The following is a 24,282-nucleotide window of genomic DNA, read 5'->3' on the forward strand; positions in this document are numbered from 1 at the left end:
CTCCACATACACATGGTGTGTGCAGGTATCATGACCCCTCTGGATGAGTTCAGCTTCTGGGCTGATGTCAGTCGCTCCGGACAGCAGAGCAGAGAGAGAGACAGAGCAGCACACTTCTACGATAGAGAAGGTGCATAATCGTGAACTGTTATTTTTAGTATTATTTATATACTATTATAGTATTTATTATTATTTTGAATTAGCTTTTTTCTTTATCTTTTCAGATTTAATTTTAATTTTTAGTTTAATTTTATGTGTCATTTTTATTATTTTTGTTTTTATTATTTCTATTTAGCTAGCTTTAATTTCAGTTTTTCAACTTTTTGTTTCAGTTAGTTGCCAAGTTAACGTATTTAATTTGAGTTTAAAGTAATTTTGTTATGAGCTATTGTCATTTGTATTATTTTTGTTTTTATATTCCTATTCATCTTTAATTTATATATTTTTAAGTTTTAGTACTTTCAGTGCTTCAGCTTAAACTTATTTTATTTCAGTAAAGTAATTATGTTATGTGCTTTTGTCATTTTTATTATTATTATTATTTAATATTTCTATGTAGGTTTAATTAATTTAAATTTTAGTTTTAGTGATTTAGTGACTTCAACTTATTTTATTTCAGTTAGTTTCTAAGGTAACAGTTTTTAACCGTGATTTAAGTTTTTTTAAAAGCAATTTTATGTGCTTTTGTAATTTTATTATTATTTTTTAAATATTTCTATTTAGATTTATTTCAGTTTTATTTTTAGTACATTCAGTATTTGTTATTTCAGTTAGTTGCCAAGATAACATTTCTAATTTTTCTAAAGTTTTTTGAGTAATTATGATCTGTACTTTTGTAATTTTATGACTTTCAATATTTCTATGTAGCTTAATTTTTAATAGTTTTATTAATAATAGTACTTCAACTTATTTTTGTTGCAATTAGATTTCGAGTTCTACTGTAATTGTTTTAAAGTTTAAGTTTTCAGCTAATATTTATATTTTATTTCATTTCAATTATTTCAATAAATTTTTTATTTAGTTTAATAATAATAGTTTAATATTTAATTAAAAATAACAACACAGGTGTCACTTTAAATCAGATCCAATCAGTTTTATGAGGAAACATTTAATATCAGGCTTAAAAACCAAGAGAAAGTAACCCTACAATAATTTGACGAGCGCAAACATTAGTAAATTGTGTTGTGTGATTCATTTGAATACTCTCCTCCCATAAATTTTGCGTCTGAAAGGGAAACTCCTACAAATGCATATTCAATAAGGTCAGACGCAAAAATAACTGTGTCCACGACTTTTCAGCGCTAATTTGTCACTAATTTGCGTCTTTAGTAAATCCTGACAGTACTATTTTAATGCCAAAAGACGGTTTGCGCTGGGGCAAGCTGTTCGTAAAACTGGCCCATGGTTGCTAAGTGATAATGATGCTTGACTTATTAATATATCCAATAAAGTACTAATGACGTTTGTGATCTATATACATTTACAGGCGGAGCTCTCGGCAGGTTTGTACAGAGGAAGTTGAGTGCCCTGTGCTTGTGGGACGATCCATATTTCACAGTCAGGGAGGGGCTTAAAGGGGGCGTGGCTGTCTGTGAACAGTGGGTGGTGGCTTGTGAACACCTGACCGGTCAGGTGTGGAAACGCTACTCACCTCATCCGTGGAGCGGAGAGAAGCACCTCCCACAGGGGCTGCAGAGCATCGCCCAGTGATTGGAGGAGGTCAGACTGACACCTGTCAATCAGCTCATGCAGTATAATCTAGTGCATTACCTCATGAGGTGTGTGTGTTTTAGGTGCAGCAGGTTCGATCTGAGAGTGAGAAACTGCAGTGGTTGTTATCTGAAGGGAAGCTGCAGGTTTCTGTCGCACGTGTGTATCAGCCTTTCACAGGACTCAACCCCATACACTACAACCCTTATACTGAGGTACACGAATGCACAGAATCTTCACTATTATATGGAATATTTGATATGTCACTCAGCTGTATCACTGTAAATCTGCGTTCAGCCCTTATGGAGAGCTGCAATGTCTCAGTTCGATCGACTCATCGCTCCAGCAGAACAGGAAGCAGCTGGAAAGCTCAAGACCTTCATAATAGATGCACAGGACAGTCCACAGCAGGTACACACACTCACACTAGTCTTGTTTATCCAGACATTTGACGTTTTGTCCTTATCACTGCTTATTCTAGCCAAGAGCCGCCCACTTAGACAGGAAGAGACCATCTTGACTGAGAGCGAGTGAATAGCTGATACAACAAAAATAGACAAAATAAACAAACATTATAGACAAAACATGGATATACACTATCGTTCAAAAGTTTGGGCCAGTAAGATTTTTAAGGAAATTAACACTTTTATTCATCAAGGAAAGGACGCATAAAATTGATCAAGTGGCAGCAAAAATTCCAAATAAATGCTGTTCCTTTGTATTTTCTATTCATCAAAGAATCCTGTAAATTAAAATGTATCACAGTTTCCACAAAAATATTCGGCAGCACAACTGTTTTCAACATTGCTAATAATCAAAAAAGTTTCTTGAGCAGCAACTCGGCATATTAGAATGATTTCTGAAGGATCATGTGACACTGAAGACTTTGATCACAAGAATACATTTTAAGTTTACCAATATTCACATTTTGCAAGAGTGTTTCATGCTAGCGGTGTTGTTGTTGTTGTGCAGGACTACAGGTGGATTTTGAGAGCCGTTGTCATGGTGCTCCAGGAGAGAAAACCGGGCCTCTAGCGGGACGAAACCTTCCTGAGGTCGTCAGCAGTATTGTGTGGGTCAGACAGCTGCTGCTTAAGGTGCAGACACACAGATGCATGTCATAAAGTGCATGATAAATAAAGATAATGTCTCTCAAAAGAAAGAGTCGACTCTGAACCGTTTTAAAGTGCTCCTATTATGGGTAACGAAAGGTTGATATTTTGGTTTTGGGAGTCCCCAACAACAGGTTGACATGCATGCAAGGTCAAAAAAACACTTTCATTTCATTGATTGGTCGATTGGTCTCATTTTCATTTCATCATGTCTGATAAAGCAGCATTACCAGGGAAACTGCTATTTTTATTCCTCCAAAAGTGACACCTAGTGGCAAAAAATGAATTCGCATTTTCATTCAGATTAACGCGAAAAGAACAACTAGTGGGCGGGCAATATGTTAACATTTCATGTTGAGGTCAGCATGAAAGAGCTTGGAATTCGTTTTAAAAACGACTCCCTTCAATGATTCAGAGTCGACTCTTTCTTTTGAGAGACAATAACTCGGCTGACGTATCCACCATTATTGTTTTGTTAAGTGTTTACGGTTTAGCAGCTAAACTTTAGCTGTGGGCACGATTCGCTTGCATAAGTGTTAAACAAAATGTGTTTTTGTCATTATTTTAAGAACGGATTGGAGCACTATATTATTGTTTTAGGTAAAGGTGCATGCTTTGTCAATGGTAGCTCTCGCTAACTTGCTCACGTACTCCTCTCTGTACCAATCACAACAGAGTTGGCCAGCTGACCAATCAGAGCAGAGTAGGCTTATGGAAGGGAGGGGTTTACAGACCTTAAGCTCACAACTGCTTCGAACGAATCATTTTGAAATCATTGACAAATGACTAAATGTTAAATGTATATTCTGAGAAAATTTCAGTGTTTTCTGACGTTAGATGCATTTAAACCTGTTGTAGGGGACTCCAACACAATATTAGAACACTTTAAAAATCCATTTGACCTGCTTTTTAAATGAACCATTTGAAAGAACATTGAAAGTGGTGAAGAACTTGAATTGGTCATTAGTTACAGCAGCTGAAGTATGTGTGTGTAGGCGGAGGACTCTCTGAATATGGCAAACGCGTTGCTCTCTGATCTGCCTGGGTTTCGGCCACTGGTCCGTTTCTGTGATGAGCTGCAGGAGCAGATGAGATCGTACGAACAAGAGCAGTTGGAAGACTGGACCAGAGACCTGCTGTCAGGACTCTCCGATCCCAAATCTGGAATCAGGTTACCACCCACCCCCACACACACAAACACACACCCGCCCACCAAACATGTTGACATACTTTTATGTCAACATTGCTGTAAACTAAGTCAACTCTCCATTTTTACAGCCCTTTGTTGGTATTTTAAAATTCTATTTAATGTGATATAATGTGCAATATCGCACCTTTTTATTCAGCATTAATAAAAAATTCATACAGGGTCGAAAATTTCATTGGTGAGAAAAGTCACATCATTGTTTTGGTCATATTTTTTATTACTACATTTAGAAACTAAATATTTATAAATATTATAAACACTATACCCTTGTATTTTTGCTCCTTTCATGCCATAACAAATTCTTAAAATTTTAGCAGTTTTCAGAACAGTGCTATTATTATTAACTAAAATCATAAAAAAAAATGCTACTTGAAATAAAATGTTAAATAACTTTACTTCAGCTTGTTGCCAAGACAACATTTCTCAGTTTCGTTTCATTTAAGTACTAAAATAACTTAAATTGATTAAACTATAGCTAATAAATAATATCAATAAATACTATATTGACAATAAAAAAAATTATTAAAATTGACGAAGGTACAGAATTACTAAAACTTTAACTAAATTTGAAAGTGAAAGCAAATTATTAAAAAAAAGAATCTAATTCAAAATGTTAACAAAAACTATCATATATCTGAACGTAAAATATCACTGATTTAGAACAAAACAGGAATGGAAAAAAAAAAACATTAAGCATAAAATAAACAAATTATTTGAACATTTGTTATAAACAGACTAAATTAATATAAATGTGTGTGTTGCATGCTTGATTATTAACTGAATTATAAGTCACTTTGGAATATAAGTTACAGCTCATTTCAGATGATATAAAATGTGACTTGTGTTCTGGAAAATATGGCATATCTCTGAAAAACTTTCATAATCAGTATTGTAAAAAGCCTGTCTGTTATTTTTTTACTAAGCGTTCGTTTACTGTGATATGTTGGTCGAAGCTTCTTTATTAAGGTCTATTGACACGTGAGCATCACCACAGATCTGTCCCGTACGTGTGTAGTTTGCAGGCCAGTAATCGCGTCATGGAGTTGGATCACATGGATGGTAAGCTGAAGATCCAGTACTCAGACCGGCTGGTGAGTTTACTCCGAGAGGTGCGGCAGCTCTCCGCTCTGGGCTTCACCATCCCTGCCAAGATCCAGCAGGCCACAAACACCGCCGACAAGTTCTACAGACAGGCCATCATCCTCAAACAGGTTGACTACTAACTGAACTACATTTTTAAGTGTAGTGACATTTCTAAACAATCCTTAAACATGTCTCTGTGTGTGTGTTGGGTGTGTGTGTTTAGGGGTTTGTTGAGGGCCTGGCGTCAGCACTGGAACATCAGCTGTATGAAGCTCTGGAGCATCAGTATCAGGTGGGACTGGAGGCCCTCAACGAGAACCTGCCAGAGATTAACATCGACATCATTTTCAAGTAAGAGCCTCACTCCTCTTGATGTGTTTTAAAGGAACAGTTGACTCAAAAACCCATACAAACATTTACTCATGTTCATTTTTTGAACAAACTATTGCTTAATAATATCTTGCGTTTCTCCAGACAAGGGCGGCTGCAGTTCCGTCCTGCTTTCGAGGAGGTCAGAGCAAAGTACTACCGCGAGATGAAAAGGTTCATCTGCATCCCGAACCAGTTTAAGGGTGTGAGCGAGACGGGAGAGGTGCCCATATTCACCTGCATGATTGAACGCAACGCCAGCGGCTTCCTGACCCTCTTCAGCAAAGCCGAACAGCTCTTCAGTCGACTCACACACGTGCTGGACAAGTTTAAGGTACCGCAGGCTGCGTTCCAAACCCTAGTGAGCTGCCTAAGTAGGTAACGTCACAGATGCGCAAATAAGAAGGCTTTATAGTACCGCAAAATTTAGCTTTTTTTTTTTTTTATTAATTTTTTACAAATTATTTGATCAAATAATGCAACCTGAGCAGAAGAGACAGCTTTAAAAAAAATTATCTATCTATCTATCTATCTATCTATCTATCTATGGTGGATTCCAGTTATATTAGAATATTAGAAGACAAAGGGAATTTCAGCACGTAAAGGTCATGAACTGAGGTCATTGTACAGTGATGTGCTAGAAAACACCGTAAACACCCACCCACACACGTCTACATTACATTACAGACTTGACCTGTGGCTTAAAACTGAGCCAACAGCTTACCTAGGTGTGTTGAACGCACCAGTAATGTGCAAAAATTCTGTCTAGATATGCAGTTCACTAGTTTTTTTTAAAGATGAATCCAGTCCTCTAATTATTACTAATGCATTTTCATTCTTGAAATGCTGTCTACTTTCAATTGTGGTTTAGAAAACACTTGTCAAAGGTTATACTTGTGCTGCTTTGATATGATCACGGGGAATCCCGGCCCACTCGCACACAAACTCACTTCTGATTTCTGCCGCCCACACAGAGGGGAAACGAGCCAAATGCTTCCTCTTTAGCAGCGAGACTGGGAAACCTCATACAAGCCACTCTGTCTCAGATCTGCGTATCTGTTCACAGCAGATGTCCGATCATTGGGCAGGTGCTGCTTTAATTAGCCGTGTAAAACTCTCTGTATGCTGATGATGGTCCATCATCATACTTTCATTAACTCCCACACTCTACAAATCAGAAAAGTTGCCTACTGTATGCAAATACACCCTAGAGTTTCTAATGAGTGTGCTCTTTCCAAATCTGAAATGACAGCTCAGCGTTTTGCTCATTTCATCACTTCATGAGAAAGAGACCTAATAAAAGCTTTTGTAGAAACGTTGAAGTGGTTTATTTCAGTTTTGCTGGATTTTTATGGGGCTAATAACAGAAGGGAAGCTTTGCAACCTAAATTTTAAGATTTCCAGCATGTGCCAAAATAACACATAATCAGCACATAATCTATTCATATGAGCTGAGCATCTGTATGAATGGGTTTCTTCAACTTTAGAACCTTTAGAAAATTAACTCATTTTAAGGGACTGGTTTTACTTCAGTGCCAAAGTGATTTATTGCACTAAAGTATGACCTTAAAATCAAGCTTTGAAATTTTTGCATACCAGCAGGATTTATGAAATGTGCCGGTCAGACATGCAAAAATTAGGAAAATTGCTGAAAATTGACAATATAAGTTTTAAATGTGTCTTTGATGGTTTTATGCTCTTTGGAGCAGTGTTATTGTTTCGTATTGGGACTAAAACTACTAAACAGTTGTTTTCATTAATTGAAATAATAACAAGATATTAGATGAAAAGATTAAAAAATGAGACATGTTGCCTTTGCAGCTAACTGAAATAAAACAAGTATAAGTTGAAGTGCTAAATTTACTAAAACTAAAACAAATAAAAACAAAGCTAAATACTAAAAAATGCTAAAAGCACATAAAAATTGCTTTAACTATATTGCTTAATAAAAATATTAAAAACAAAAAATCTTTAAATTTAAAATAAAAACTGAAAGTATAAAAATAACAGCTAATTCAAAATATTAATAAATACTATAATAGTCTGTGAATAATACTAAAATAACACTGATCCTAACAGATCTTTCCAGTGGTGTTCAGGAGATCAGATGGTGTAACACTGACCTCTGCTGGTCATAATTACCTATTTAATTCTGCTGTCCTGTGTCTGTGTGCAGGTCACATTCAGGTGATAGACTCTTTCGTGAGCGGTGCGATGGAGACGTTGTCCTTGCGTCCTGAGAGCATTGATGAGATCGGAGAGGCCAATGCCAAACACAGCCAATTACAGACCCAGAAACCCGAGGTACATCACCATCAACACCCTCATTCAGTTCACTGTCGAATGGGAAATGTTCTCCTTCATGTAAACATGTATCATGTAATAAATGATCAATAATAAAATATTCAGTAATAAATAATCAATAATAAAATATTTAATAATAATAAAAAAAATGTTTATTTAAAAATATTAATACTTTATTTTATAATATCACAATATGATTACATTTGTAAAAGATTAATCAAATCAATATTTTTTGGTTTTTATTTGATTACCGCTGTTTGTGATAGTACATTTGTATTAAGTCATAAATAAAGAAAATTTAAACGGAAAACACAGAATTTCTGGGAAAAAAAAAAAATCATAGGGTCCTATTATTATAAAAATGGCAATAAATTATTAAATTGTTAAAGTTGTATGAACTTAATTGATTAGACCTGCTTTGATTATTAAAATCTAAAGCAAAAAATTAAAACCGAAAACTGAATTTTGGAAAAAGATAAAAAATATAAGTAAATGTAATTTTTTAAATCTTTAATAAATAGTTATTAAATGTTGTATGAGATTCATGATTTTAATTAGACATGCTTGGTTATTAAAATTAAATTAAACTGTTTGTAAACAGAACCCAGAAAGAAAAAAAATGAACCCGAAGAAACTAAATCCAAAAAAATAAAAGCAAAAAACAAGATTTGGGAAAAACAACACACGGTCTGGAACATCAGACGCATCAGGGGGAATTTCTGCAAATGTTCATGGACATTCAGTATTTGTGTCTGAAACACATTCAGCATTCATCCAGGACTGAGACACACTCTGTGTTTTCCCTGCAGGAGTAAGACTCACATGTTCGAGGAGTTTCTGTTTGCGTGGCACGACCGTCTGAGGAAGCTGGAGGAGCAGAGCAGCATGTCTGTCAAACTGCAGAAGTGAACAGATACAAGGTCTGACGGCTGGATTATTCCAGTTATTTTCTAGTATTGTGTGTATGTGTGGATGGCTCATGTTCAGGTCATTTGGAGTGTTTGTTATAGTTATACCACTAACTTAACTAGGCTTGCATTTTTCAGTATTGTGACAGAAGATTAGATTTTTTCCAATAACTACATTCAGTAGCTACTTTATTATTTAATTTCCCTCTCAAGTAATCTGAATCAGTATAGTGAATTCATTTGGATGGTTCATTTAAATTAATATAAATAAGTATATTAATTCTGTAATTGTCGATCATTATAAATTAAAGTAATATTAAATAAATGTATTTGTTTAGTTCATGTTCTGCTGTGTATTTTCATTCAAATCAGTTTTTTTTTGCTTTAAAATGTCATTTTATATATAAAATGTAAAACATATAGATAATTTTACTTACATCATTTATATTTTTAGAAAGAATTTTAATAACATTAATTATACAAATGAAAAAAAATAAAGCCTCTACCTGCTGATATATTTGTCATAACACAAACATGAATAAAGCAGCAAAAATATGTATACATTTTAAACCAGCAAACATAAAACCCAAAAATAAGCCACTAATGCACTGTCATTCGATATGCATTATTCTATATTAAAGTATATACTTTTATTTATATAATTAATAATTTTTAGAAATATTTGTAATTATATAAACAAATTATAAAAATGAATTAAAATATAAATAAAAATAGCTTATTAATAGATAACTAGTTTTTCAAAAGTGTACATTTGTAGTTAACTACTTAAAATGATTTGACTTATGATTATTGTTCAATTATTGCTACTTTATTAGTTGTATATACTTGTGGCTGGGCATAAGACAGGTGTGTTAGGGATGAAGCTGTGTGTTTTCGGCCGTGTTTCCAGTGCTGAAGTACGTGCGAGGTGAGCACCTCTCTCAGGAACACTGGCTGGATCTGTTCCGGCTCGTCTCTCTGCCCTGAGGAACCACGCTAGAGAGACTGCAGTTCAGAGACCTGCTGCGAGTGGCCGACAACATCATCGACAAAGCCCTGGAGCTCAAGGTACAAACACACACACACTTACACACACTTCAGGTCATGCTTTACTGTCATACACTGCAAAAAAATAAAAATTATTTAGTATTTCGTGTAGTTTTGTATTGTGTTATTCAGTTCAGTTGATTCTTTACCGTGTCAAGTTTTTGTCCTTAACAGATGTGACCACACTGCAAAAAATAATTTTCTTAATTAGTATTTTTGTCTTGTTTTTCAGTGCAAATCTATCTAAAAAGTGAAAAAGTGAGTTTAAGCTTAAAACAAGAAAAAAATATCTGCCAAAGGGAAAACAAGTTTATATTTTTTTACCCCACTGGCAGATATTTGCTTGCTTTTAAGCATAAACTCATTTAATTTAGATTTTTTTTTTTTGTACATTATGTACATTATACATTACAGTACATACAATACATTATTTCTATGGTTTATTTTTATTATTATTTATATTTTACTATAAATATGTGAGTAGGTAGAGATATTTTAATAATATTGCTAATAATAATAATAATAATACATATAGTTATAGTTATATTAAATATATATTATATTACATTAAATATATGCTTTACCTCTAGGAATTCTAGGATTTCTGCATTTGCTTAGAAAATAATTTCTAAGTAAGACATTTTTTTTTTCCAGTGTGGTAATGTCTGTTTAGGACAAAAAGTTAGATTAACATGGAAAAGAAGCAACTGAATTCAATAAACACACTATTTAGTCTGTTTATGAACTTGACTGGCTTTTTTCTGCAGTTTGTCCCCTTAAAGGTCATAAACACTCACATTAATGGTTTCAGGATCTGAACAGTCGCGCTCAGGCTGAGGTCACCATCCGCAAGGCTCTGCGGGAGCTGGAGCTGTGGGGCGCCGGCACGTGTTTCACCCTGAACGACTACACGGATAGTCAGGGTGGCTCTCTGCGCGTCATCAAGGACTGGAGGGACATGGTCAACCAGGTGGGAGACAACCGCTGCCTGCTGCAGTCGCTCAAAGACTCGCCCTATTACCTTCGCTGCCAGGACAAAGTGTCGCTGTGGGAAACTCGGCTGGCCGACCTTGACGAGTACCTCCAGAACCTCAACACCATCCAGAGGAAGTGGGTCTACCTGGAGCCCATATTTGGGAGCGGGGCGTTGCCACGGGAACAGGCCCGCTTTCAGAGGGTGGACCAGGATTTCAGGTGAGCGGGGATGGAGGGGATGCTGGGACAGGTGTGAGAGATGGGTGTAGAATCACTCACCTCTGTCTGTCTGTGTAGGGCCATCATGTCAGACGTTCAGAGGGACAGCAGGGTCACGTCACTCACCACTCGAGCTGGAATCAGAAACTCGCTCATCACCATCCTGGACCAGTTACAGCGCTGCCAGAAATCCCTCAATGAATTCCTGGAGGTGAAGCCTATATTTAAATATATAATATGACTATTTATGTAATAAATCATTCTAAATAAATATAATAAAAACATTGATTTATAATATAAACTGTATTTTATGTTTTGAATTATTTTTGTCCTATACTAACAACCACTCCACCTTGGTTTGATATGAAAATACATGAAAATATATGTTTTTTCCCCCCTACTAATAGTGACACAAATATATCTATTATTAATATTAAAAGATCTCTAACTCCTGACATATCACTGGAGTCATAGCGAAAGCACACTGCATGTTATTGAAATCGTGCAAATGGCCTTGAGCTATTACCTAAATAAACTGCGAAAAGATTGTTTTCTAAAACATCACGGATGGAATGATCCTGAGAGCGCTGCACGAGATCGCGGCGGCATCTGCAGGACAATTCAAAGTGTTCAAATGATCCAAAGCGCCAGAATCAGCGCTGAAACGTGTTACTCGACCCAGCGTTTTTTTTATGAATGGCAGTGAGAATTTGAGATTGCTCGTGTTGTCATAAAAACTCCCAACGGTTGTGATGTAATTATATAACAGGCTGTAGTCTGACGCGCTACATGTCTGCTGTTACAGTACTATTTTTAGTTTCGATTCACTGTTACTGCTAGCTGCGCCGTGCTTGGTTCGAGCCACTTTAATTTGAACTTGGGAACGCAACATTGGTCATTAGAAACGTTTATAAATCTGTTGTTTACAAAGAGAAGTTTCAGTGTCACATGATCCTTCAGAAATCATTCTAATATGCTGATTTGCTGCTCAAGAAACATTTCTCATTATTATCAATGTTAAAAACAGTTTTGCTGCTTAATATAATAACATTTGTATAACATTTAAAAAAAGAGAATTTTTTTTTATTTTATTCATGCATGAAAGTGATAAAAAAGTGAGTGAAGACATTTAAAATGATTTCAATTTAATAAATGCATTAACAAATTTAATTAGTATATTTGATAAATGCTGTTCATTAAACTTTATATTTCTCAAAAAAACTTGAAAAATAAAGTGTATCACCATTTACACACACACACACACACACACACACACACACACACACACACACATATATATATATATATATATATATATATATATATATATATATAAAATTATGTTTTTAATATTCTAATATTAATATATTTTTATCACTATGTTACTATCATAGCAAACGTACAGTTAAACCAGCAAAAATAAACAAAAACAAAAAATACACAATATATACAAATAAAAGTACTTTGGTGGTTTATTTTAAATGTGCACAATTTTACGCTTTTTTGCTTTTTTCATGTTTTTGCTATGATGGTAGAAATAATAAATATAAAAATGTTAAATTAATATAAATACAAAAGTATGTTATTTATTATATCATTTATATTTATTTAATTAATATTTAAATTTAATGAGATTTTCATTATTATCATGAATATTTTAACTCCTGCAGGAGAAGCGTTCTGCGTTTCCTCGGTTTTACTTCATTGGAGACGACGATCTACTGGAGATTCTCGGACAGGCCACTAGCCCTACTGTCATTCACACACACCTGAAGAAACTCTTTGCAGGTAACACACACCCACACACACACCTGTTCACAGTTATCACACAAGCAGCTGCATATAGACGTGGGATGATTTTGTGTTGAAGGCATCAGCAGTGTGGAGTTTGATCAGAATTTTCAGAGCATCACAGCCATGAAATCGTGCAGCGGCACGACTGATCTTCAACGAGCCCAAAAGAGCGCATGTTACATCTCTCTTCATCTCCTTGCACTGGCTACCAGTGGCAGCTCGCATCACGTTCAAGACACTGATGCTTGCATACAGAACGACCACAGGCTCAGCACCCTCCTACTTCCACTCACTATTACGAACCTACATCCCCTCCAGAAGTCTGAGATCTACTAGTGAGCGACGCCTTGTGGTACCATCACAGAGAGGCTCAAAATCACTCTCCAGAACATTCTCGTTCACCATTCCTGGCTGGTGGAATAATCTTCCCACCCCTATCCAGAACGCTGGATCCCTGTCAGTCTTCAAGCAACAACTGAAAACTCATCTGTTTCGGCAGTACTTGACTTCATCCTAAACTCAAAAAAAAAACCTCACTCTTTCTCTCCCTCCCTTACTAGCTTGTACTTATTTGAACAATGACTGAGACGTGTTACGAGCACTTCCTCTGTCTGATTGCCTCTTCAAGATGAATAGCTTTTTATAAAAAATCGCTTTGGATAAAAGCATCTGCCAAATGACAAAATGTCAGTGTAAATGTAAATGAAATCACTGGAGGGTGAAACGGTGCCGCTCCAGAACACCATCAGCATCTCTAACGATGTGGAGGCCAGATCTCTGACATGCAGTCTCTGTGTATATCAACGTAGTTCACTAGTCTGTTTTTAATTCGTCTCATGATTAGGGCTTATGGTGTGACATGAATAGGGGTTATGGCTGTTTTAATATTCCTTTAAATTTTTTGGGTTGGTATCAGGTTTGAGATATATTGTAATTTTTTTAATAAAAAATATAATGTATACAAATATATTTTCTTGTTTCATATTTAATATTTCTTTAATTTTGTTGGTTTGTCAGGTTTGGCTGAGCGCTCTCTCCACGGAGATGAAAAACACTCTGAAACATCTTCTGTGTGAGTGTGTGAAAGCTGGAAAGAAAGGAAACATGGATCCCACGTGCTTCCCTTCTCAGGTAACATACACACACACACACACACACACACATGCATGCATGTCTCTTCAGAAACACCCATTTCTGAGTCTCTGCGGTTCATTTGAAGTGACTGTGGAGTGTCTCTGTTTCCAGATTCTGTGCCTGGCAGAGCAGATCCAGTTCACAGCGGACGTGCAGAACCTCCATCAGCTGGAGCTGGAGCTCACCGCCAAACTGGAGAGCTACACCAGCGTAGACACCAGCATGGACGACACTGCAGGTACACCAACATCTGACTGTGTGTGTGACTTTAAATTGCATCATAGTAATATTTATAACACCTTTAATATTTGCTGTTACTTGTGTATTTTTTAATTATCGTTTGAGGAGAGGATAAATTAAATATAATTTGAATATTTAATTAATTTGAATTATGATTTAATTTTAATTATAATACACACTAGGGCTGTCAAATAAAAATATTCATCGAATTTAAAATAAAAATCCACATTCGAATGCAAAACATTGTATTTGAATTTTAGATGTGCATTAAGGCAGCATTATCAGTGGCGCACGAGATGCGATGGCGATGTAAAAAAAGTTGCTGAGTTGTTCATTAACAATATTGCAGAAAAAGAGACCATCAATGCGGAGAAGATCTTGTTTACATCAAAACTGAAACCAAGCCGTTCACACGGATTTCGTGCATTTTCTACAGGGACATCTATCAACGTTGCAATCGTGTCTCGCACAAAAATGCCACATGTTTAGAAAACCATGCAAAATTAATGCAAGTTCAACTTTGAAAAAACATATCTCATATCAAACATATTTTTTCCCCATCACACTGCAGCTCATGTTTTTAAATGAAAAAAGTACTCTGTGTGATTGGTTTTCAGCCCTTTGTATGCACTACATGATGCTGTTTTGTTTTATAGTTGTTTAAGCATCTTAATTATAATCAGTTTATATACATTATTTTAAACATTATGCATTTTTTCACAGTCATGTTATTTTATTGCTTTGAATAAATGTGCATTTGTAATGTTTTGCATAATGCCCCCTCTTGTGACCTCGGGAGAAAAGCCAAAAGCTTTTTTTCACCCTAACTGAAATTATGCCTTTTAATATAATTTGAATATTGAGAATATTTAAGTACAAAATTCGAATTTAGTTTTTCAGCCATTTTGACAGCCTTAGCACACACAATGATTAATGATTATATTTTATAAATGAATTATATGAATAAATAATTATTATACACAGTTTCCTGACAAAGGTCCCCAGCTGTGAAGTAAATTTGACAAAACATTCCTTTAAGAATGTCCTCAAAAATAATAAAAAAATTAGTATAATTGGTATTTGTTATAATTATAATAAATGGTCTGTCCTCACTTTGAAATGTAAATGTGTGTTTCAATGACACTGCTTTGTGTTTTTAATTTCTTTAATGTGAATTTCAGTGTTTTTTCAGACTGCAGGCGATTCAGAATGAAGCCTTTAATTTTCTGGCTGCGTATTTACAGCGTTCGCTAATTGTCAGGTTAATCAAATGAATGAAGCGACGTGAATATCCATAAAGCTCTTTACTCCATTTATGAGCTCAGGGGTTTATTCACTGCAATTCACCATAAATTCAAGTAAATGGAGCTTCTGATGAGTCTCACTGTTAACAGTGATTATGGCTAATTCTGCTTATCATTCACCCTGGAGAAACTGCTGCTGCAGGGTGGAAATTGTCCATTACAACACTTCCAGCCTGTACTTTATACACCTTTGTTTGATAAAAACACATTATTTACATTTACATTTAGTCATTTAGCAGACACTTTTATCCAAAGCGACTTACAAATGAGGACAATGGAAACAATCAAAACCAACAAAAGAGCAATATGCAAGTGATATAAATGACATGCTCTCCACCCCTGCTCCCAGTCTAATCTGTACTTCAAATGTGTATGTGTGTGTTTTTGAGGACTTATTCATTATTGGTAGTGCTTGCTTTGAACAAATCCTAACACTATCAAACTTCAGCGTTCAGCTTCAGCTTTTATTAGCCGTTAATGTGGGTCTGATGGTTTTGTCTTGTAGAATCAAGAGTTCTGCAGTTGAAACTGAAGGCTCTGATTCTGGATGTGATCCACAACATCTCAGTGGTTCAGAGTCTGAGAGATGCTCAGATTCACAGCGCCGACGACTGGATCTGGAAGAAACAGCTGCGATTCTATCTGAACACAGACCAGCGCTGCTCCATACAGATGGTGGACGCAGAGTTCAGCTACACATATGAGTATCAGGTGATCAGCTCAGTGTTTAAGTCACAAATACCCCTTTTCCACCAGTATGAACCGGGTGATAGTTAAGAGCCAGTGCTATTGCCGGTTCGACTGGTGAGCCTTCTAAGAACCGGTTTGCCTTTCCACTGGCTATAGAGCCACCACAGAGCCAGGTCTTACGTCACTGAATACGTCTCATTTCCCCTAGCAGTGCTAACTTGGCAGTGCCAAACACGACGAGTTTGTACGGGATGCATCGGCACCGGGCTGACCGATCAGCGCACGACACCGAGGCGCCGCGGGAACGATCCAAAAGCATAGCCGTCTGCTTTCCAGTCGCTCCCCCGGCGCTCCAGTGCCATGTGCCGACCGGTCCGCATGGTGCTGATGCATCCCGACCAAGCCCAAACACTCCATCAACAATGACGAATGTTGCTTTGCTATTGATGTTCATGGCGTTGCGAACCTACATCAGCATCCAAACATGGCAAATCCAACGTGTACTGCAACGTGACACTGAAGAACCCGGCCGAGTCCCCGGCCGGCAGGGATTGTAGGTGGGGGGAGTGAATGTCCAGCGCTCTCTCCACCCTCAATACCACGACTGAGGTGCCCTTGAGCAAGGCACCGAACCCCCAACTGCTCCCCGGGCGCCGCAGCATGGCTGCCCACTGCTCCGGGTGTGTGTTCACGGTGTGTGTGTGTGTGTGTGTGTGTGTGCGCATTTGTTCACTACTCACTGCTGTGTGTGTGCACTTGGATGGGTTAAACGCAGAGCACCAATTTCGAGTATGGGTCACCATACTTGACAATACGTCAAAGTTAAGTTAAGTTAAGACTGGAGTAATGATGCTGAAAATACAGCTTTGATCACAGAAATAAATTACATTTTACAATATCTTCACATAAAAAACAGTTATTTGAAATTATAATATTTCACAATATTTACTGTATTTTTGGTTAAATAGATGCAGCCATGGTGAGCGCAACTTTTTATAAAAAAGACAAAACAAATTTACCAACACCAAACTGGGGATTGAACAGCTGTACATATATAATTTTATACATACATTGTAATATTAATTTTACACTATTTTATTTCTAAATCTATTTTTAATGGTGTATCCCCAAATATCCACTGACTCTAGAACTAGGACTCTAGGACTCTAGAATCTTTCTTTGTGAGTAAGTGTGTGTTTGTGTGCAGGGAGCTGTTGACGCCGCAGCAGCACTATGACTGGGGTTTACGTGCTTTAAAGACGGTACTGAGAGGCTGTGGGAGTTTACTGCAGTTACAGAGACAAAGCAACAACCCCTGTAACACAATCTCATTGAATCAATATTACATAAACTTGATCAATCAACTGTGTGGGATCAATTCACCTCTGTATTCTTTGTCTCTCTGTCTGTAGTGAAGGAGAGCGGGTTAGTGGTTCAGGCCTTGAGATTAAACACCATGTCCAAGCTGACGTTTGCCGACAGCTCACGGTTTGACGCCCTGGTCAGAGACGTGTTTCCTGCAGTCGACATTAAGGACGTGGAGTACGAGACGCTCAAATCCGCTCTGCTGGCTGTTTATGAGGAGGCACGGCTGGAGATCATACCCAGTCAGGTACTTGCCTATCCGTGCTATTTTAACAACATAATCTACGTTTATATGTGCGCCAATAATGTGATTATTTCCAATAAGCTGTATAAGGACTTAATTGCAGTAAATGTTTACATTACACGAGCAAACATCTTCACTCCTATTTACATGCAGTTTTCATTATTTTGATTATTCGCTAAAGTCTGGTGATTTTTAGCAGTTCGGAGTGAAGGGAAAACTTCAGAATAATTTCACAGAGTTGGTTCGTGAAGTTGTGTGAACAACATATTTACATCCAAGCACTTGTGATTAAGTTGTTTACATGACTTTATTGTGATTATTTACTATGATTATGAGTTTAATCACATTAGTTTGATCAAAGCATTGTATTTGGGTAAACTTAAATGGCAATGTTGCCAAAATCCAATTATAATCAGAGTGATTTTGTGGTGGACACCAGTCTGGTCGGGACCGTGCTGAACGGTTTGTCCCATCAGAGAGGGGTCAGAGACAGAGGACAGTTTGTCGTGGGACTCATCCGTGGTATGGGAGGAAATCTCATGCTCAAATGCCGCCAAGAGTTTGCCAAGGAGGTCAGAGCTGCCCTGATTTATGGGAAATGTAATTTCATGCCTGCTCAGCCTTGCCGTCCGTCATTAAATTCAGGAGCCGCTCTCTTATATTAACGCTTATGACCAGTCGTAATTTAAAACTTGAGTTTTAAAGACGCAGCAGCGTCTCTGGCAGTGAAACTTTGATGTGAGATGGTCAGAGGTCACAATGGTCTACATTTTATTTTGTCCACTCTTAATGTCACTCAAAGTTTCTTGCAGCATAAAAAAAATCATAATTTAGTTCCCATGGTCCTTTTCCATCCTCTTTCTGACCAGTAGATATAAACAGGTAGTTTTGTTATTGTATCTTTTAAAGGGGTCATATAATGCTTTTTTAAAGATCATTATTTTGTGTATTTGGTGTAACAGAATATGTTGACATGCTTTAATGTTCAAAAAACACATTATTTTTCAAATACTGTGCATTATTGTACTGTCTGCTCTGATTGGCCAGCTGACACAGTGCATTGTGATTGGTCGAACACCACAAGCACGAGTCGGAAATGTAACGCTCCTTACCATAATCGCGAGCTTTTATAAGCCCGAGAGGGAAACAGAGCCGCGTGACAGACAATGATGAAGCTCGTATATATCTACAGTACACAAGTTCTGGTTATGTGACCGTGTCTCCCTCTCTCACACATGTGAGCACTCACACACACACACACACGGCAGTAAAACAGTCAATAGCAAATACGTAAACTAATAACAAAACATACTTGCAGTCGCTGATTCAGAAGCACCAGGTTGTCATAGCAAAGTCAGAATTACCTCCTCTCCTAGGTTCACGAAACGGTCGTCCATACAATGCGTTGTGATAACATCTGGGTTGTGCTGTTCTGTTGTAAGTAATCTTAATGATTCCTAAATGCATCTACTTTCAGAAGGCCAAATAAAGTGCTTTTGCTTTATGACTACAGTGTACCCATCTTCTGATGGCTACTTCCAGCAGGATAATGCACCATGTCACAAAGCTCAAATCATCTCAGACTGGTTTCTTGAACATGACAATGAGTTCACTTTACTCAAATGGCCTCCACAGTCACCAGATCTCAATCCAATAGAGCACCTTTGGGATGTGGTGGAACGGGAGATTTGCATCATGGATGTACAGCCGACAAATCTGCAGCAAATGCGTGATACTATCATGTCAATATGGACAAAAATTGCTGTGAACAAAGCTGTATTTTCAGCATCATTACTCCAGTCTTCAGTGTCACATGATCTTCAGAAATCATTCTAATATACTGATTTACTCAAGAAACATTTCTGATTATTATCAATGTTGAAAACAGTTGTGCTGCCCAATATATTTGTGAAAAACATGATACATTTTTTTAGTCGATGACTAGAACATTAAAAACAGGGTTATTAGATAACTAAAATTAAAATTGTTGCTTGAAATAAATAAACATTAACTGAAATAAAATATAAAAAAACTTGAACTTATTTTATTTCATCCATTTCAGCATTTCTTGTTTTCATTTAGTTTAACTAAAACAAAAATTCTGAAAATATAAAAATATAATTCAAAATTTGACCAAAAACTATAATAGTATATCATTAATTCCAGAATTACAGTTTCAAAAGAACAGCATTTTTTTAAACATATTTTTTTGTAACATTATACTGTCACTTTTGATCAATTTAATGGATCCTTAATAAATAAGAATATTAATCTCTTTCAAAAGAATGGTAGTGTATGTTTTATCTGGTGTGTGTTTGTGTTTCAGGTGAAGGCTAGATTCTCCGTGGATGATCACAGTCATTATCTCTTCACCCTGTGTTTGCTCACACAGTGGGTGTTGAATCTGCTGCGATACAACCTGAGTGCAGGTGAACTCCATACATTCATTACATCAGCACAATTCACTAACACGTCCCAAAACTGACAGTTCTGTGTAATGAAATAAGACATGGGCTCTGTTCCAAATGTTAGTGAACCCGCCTCACTACCTTCTAAGGCAGCAAACCTAACCAAAACCTCACAGGTCACTGATGTGTGTGTTTGTGTGTACAGGTAAATCTGCTGTAGATTCAGTGCTTGAGGTGGTGGCATATGAAGCCCGGCGTCTGTTCAGGGACCGGATCGTGTCCTCTAAAGATCTGAATGTGTTTGATAACATCCTGTCCTCCATCATCAGGGGCGACTGGGGCTCAGATGCACTGGACAACATGACAGGTCACACACACCACACACACACAGACTCACTCACTCAGGGGACTTTTTTCAGGGTTCACTTCATGGTTTTTAAGGGCTTTCTGATGAGAGTTGGGGTTGCTCATTTTTAGGTGTTTCCAAAATTTGATGGCTCGTTTCTCAATGCGCATTAGTAGAGGGTATTGGCCTAATTCTGCCCTGCATGCGTTGTTCGGTGTGTTCCTCTGTACTCACTCGGTCACTCACTCACACACTCACTCACACACACTCACTCACTCACTCACTCATCTGTGAGCACTCTCATCTTGAACACACTCAAACTGTATTTTTGATCAAATTAATGGGCCTTGATCCTTTGATAGTTGACTCATGTATTGTGATTTACTGCAGATACGTACTTTGTCACATGGGCTGCATCTCATGAGGGACGTTCTCCTGGTCAGCCGCTCCCAGCACACGGCAAACCGCTTGGACGTCTCAACGCCAGTGACCTCAGTGAGATTATACACAAGGTAAGTCTTTGTCTTTTAGCATAAAGATGACTCCAAAGTTAATGAACAAGCACTAAAACCTGCTGCAAATAATACTTTAAACGTGTACGTGTTTGTGTGAGTATTAGCAGAGTTAATTAAAACCTAATAAAGAGTGTAAAGACCATCGACTCTACCGTGCAACTCCACCGGGCTAGGACACCGGCAAAGGATAGAAGTATCGCTTTTTATTTTTATTTTATTATTAATTTTTTTTCCTTAATATGTTTACTATTGAAATGTTGTTGTATGCATTTGTGAATTTTATTTAATTTCTGTATTTTCTTAAATGTGTGTGTATAGATTATTTACAGAGTGTTAACTTTTAGTTTTAGTTACTTTTTCTTATTTGTAAGTCGCTTTGGATAAAAGCGTCTGCTAAATGACTAAAAGTAAAGTAAGTAAAGTAATAAGAAATTGTTATTGTTAATTGAAATAAAGCTGAAATAAAATAAAATATAAATATTAGATGAAAACCTCAAAAAAAAGCTCAAATAAAAATTTGAAATGTTGCCTGAAATAAAATAAGTGCAGGTTGAAGCAATAAAATATATATATATAAAAAAAACTCAATAAAACTGAATTAAATATTTTAAAAATAAATGAATAAAAAATAAAAAAGACAAGCAAATAATGACTTTACTAAAACTAACATTAAAATGAAAATATAAAAATAAAGCCTAATTAAATAATCTATAAGTAACACTGTTTTGCGTGTGTTTGTGCAGGCGTTCAGCAGAACCTCCATGTGGTTTTGATCATGGACTGCACTAACGAGCACTTCACCATTAACTGTGAGAGTAACCCCGCCCTCTACAGGAAGTGCTCATTCCAGTGGATGGAGGGCTGGTCCGACAGCAGTATGAAGAAGGTGAGCAATATTAGAAGGGTCCTTTGAGTCACAGCTCATTCATTTAGCACACAAAAAGTTCACGTTCTCCATTTCTATGATCATGTGACTCTCCTTCAGATCCCAGAGATGCTGCTCTCAAGGATGGAAGAAGAAGATGAGAAAGATGGACACAAGCAGAAGAAGAAGAAGAAGTCTGGTATGATGTTAGAGAAGTGTGTGTATTTACAGTATGGCTGTATGTGGATGTTAAACTGCTCTCTGATTGGTTGTATTTCAGCATCCGTGCACACAGAGCTCTATCGCTCCTTCCTGGCGATTCATGAGTCGTGTCAGGAATTCAGAGCCACGCCTAGTCAATACCTGAGCTTCCTGCAGGTGTACCAGTCCATCTACAGCTCCAAATGGAAAGAGCTGACCCACAAACAGCAGCACCTACAGGTCAACACCCTCACTGATGGAGACAGCAGCTCAGATTTATAATGAACACATATGCTAATGCTTCAGTGCTCATGTGACCGCAGGCGGGCGTGGCCAAGCTGAATGAAGCAAAGGCGTTGGTGGATGATCTTAAGAGGCGGGCAGCTGTGCAGAGCAGCTTACTGAAGACCAAGCAGGCCGAGGCAGACTCCGCCCTGCAGGAAATCACCACATCGATGCAGGTGTGCATTTGAGACACGTGTGCTAACAAACACGCAGTGCAAAGTCCCCTGAGTGTATTTGTGACCCGTGCTGGCAAAATGAGTTGGATTGCGCACGCTCTAATTTTGAGCTACAGGCAAAAGAAGTGAAAAATTTGAGGTTTTCACAAAAATGAGTTCATTAAGCTCTCTTCTAGCGATCCCAATGCTCGTAATAGTAATTAAACATCTAAAATGATCTGTATTTGTGTGTATCTGCTCACTTCTGGACGACTGCTGCTGCATCTCAGTTGTAGGTCTATTGTTGCAAAGTGCAGCATTCCAGCTTTGTGAATATTCATATCGAATTCTTGATGACATGAGTCCAAACCAGTGAATTATGATTTTCAAACCCATGCTGATGAAAAATCTGATGTGTAACATTAGATTAGATCCATGCATTACAGTAGGTCTGAATATAGATCTGTCTCAATGTTAATCATACATTAAAAGAAAAGACAAATCACTCGCTGCTCTTGATTAAACTACTGTGTATTTGCATCTTTGTTCTTATTTTTTAATAACAAAGATAAAATAAAAAATAGCTATATTGTGATTAATAATATTGTAATTATGATTAAGAAAAGCATTAGAGGAAAATATGTAAATATGTGTTTGGAATCTTCAGAAAAAAATGTTTTTTATTTGTGATTTTTATATTTTTACAGGACATCCCCAACATTCAAACCCCTTACAAATGAGGGGGGGGGGGGGGGAATACTGTCATACTTTTTCTTTGCGTAGGAAGCATTTGTACATCAAATCACAAAAGCAAGTTACATCAGTGTTACATTAATATTATACGTTATTTGACCAGGAATCTTCAGAAAACTTAAACTTGATTTTTCTCAAAATCAACTCTGTTGACTCTATTGTCTTCAAACGTCTTCATTTCTTTGTCAGATTCCAACAAGTCAAATATCATTTTGAAGGTATTGTAATGGAGAATGTAAAAATAACTTGCTCATTCTGACTCATTTTGTCAGCACGGGCCACATTTACATGTGTTGTGCGTTTCAGAACGCCAGTGACCAGAAGACAGAGATGGAGAAGATCAAAGAGAGAACGGCACACGAGGTCTCCAAGATTGAAGAGAGGAAGAAGAAAATAGATGAGGAGCTCAGGTGAGCACACCTGTCTGGTTGACCTCAGCCATTATCACTTAACTACAACTAAAACGAAAACCATAAAAAAGAAAAAGAAACATTAACTAAAAACAAAATAAAGGTTAACTGAAGCAAAATAAAATGAAATATAAAAAGGTATTTCAGCGTATTGTTGCCAGCATGTACCAAAATAACTACAACTAAATAAAACTAAACTACTAAATAAAAACGAATAAAAAATATATAGGCATTTTTAAAAAGAAAACTGATAAAAAAAGCACAACAAAATTACTAAAACATAAACTAAAATCTAATGCAAAATATTAACAAAAATTATAATAGTATATCAATATCAATGATATTAAAATAAGACCTGATCATCTAAATCTGATCACACAGATCTGTCCTCATCCAGGGTTATTAGAGGGTTTTTTGTTGCATAATTAATATTTAATAATATTTAAAATAATTTTATATATTCTTTAAATATTTAATATTTCTAAAATATTGTAAAGTATTTCATTATAATATATAATATATGAATAATATATGAATAACAAAAAATATTTTCATCTGAATCTGATCACACAGATCTGTAGTATTATAGTTTTGTTTTAATTTTGAACTGTTTTATATTTAAAATGAGAGGTGAGAGAG

The 24,282-nt window shown here is 36.5% G+C and overlaps 1 protein-coding gene and 1 pseudogene across 2 annotated transcripts in view; one reads left to right on the forward strand and one right to left on the reverse strand.

The window, feature by feature from the left end:
- Positions 1-24,282, reverse strand: part of LOC306851007 (claudin-19-like) — a 564,676-nt gene that overhangs the window by 227,118 nt on the left and 313,276 nt on the right. The window lies entirely within an intron of this gene.
- The window catches only part of LOC306851234 (cytoplasmic dynein 2 heavy chain 1-like), a 129,421-nt pseudogene that overhangs the window by 56,955 nt on the left and 48,184 nt on the right, over positions 1-24,282 (forward strand). Inside the window, exons 5-35 of the transcript in view lie at positions 26-130; positions 1,487-1,719; positions 1,794-1,925; positions 2,008-2,232; positions 2,661-2,807; positions 3,818-3,993; positions 5,045-5,240; positions 5,271-5,463; positions 5,587-5,855; positions 7,658-7,853; positions 8,595-8,690; positions 9,578-9,761; positions 10,552-10,934; positions 11,013-11,145; positions 12,605-12,722; positions 12,805-12,859; positions 13,439-13,496; positions 13,746-13,859; positions 13,974-14,100; positions 15,912-16,161; positions 17,304-17,413; positions 17,509-17,708; positions 20,032-20,134; positions 20,319-20,480; positions 20,850-20,971; positions 21,726-21,860; positions 21,960-22,038; positions 22,120-22,280; positions 22,364-22,501; positions 23,540-23,643; positions 24,025-24,041. The product of the transcript in view is annotated as a cytoplasmic dynein 2 heavy chain 1-like (transcript). The remainder of the gene's footprint in view (positions 1-25; positions 131-1,486; positions 1,720-1,793; positions 1,926-2,007; positions 2,233-2,660; positions 2,808-3,817; positions 3,994-5,044; positions 5,241-5,270; positions 5,464-5,586; positions 5,856-7,657; positions 7,854-8,594; positions 8,691-9,577; positions 9,762-10,551; positions 10,935-11,012; positions 11,146-12,604; positions 12,723-12,804; positions 12,860-13,438; positions 13,497-13,745; positions 13,860-13,973; positions 14,101-15,911; positions 16,162-17,303; positions 17,414-17,508; positions 17,709-20,031; positions 20,135-20,318; positions 20,481-20,849; positions 20,972-21,725; positions 21,861-21,959; positions 22,039-22,119; positions 22,281-22,363; positions 22,502-23,539; positions 23,644-24,024; positions 24,042-24,282) is intronic.

The sequence above is a fragment of the Barbus barbus genome (genome assembly GCF_936440315.1).
Source record: "Barbus barbus genome assembly, chromosome: 31".
Taxonomy (NCBI): Eukaryota; Metazoa; Chordata; class Actinopteri; order Cypriniformes; family Cyprinidae; genus Barbus; species Barbus barbus.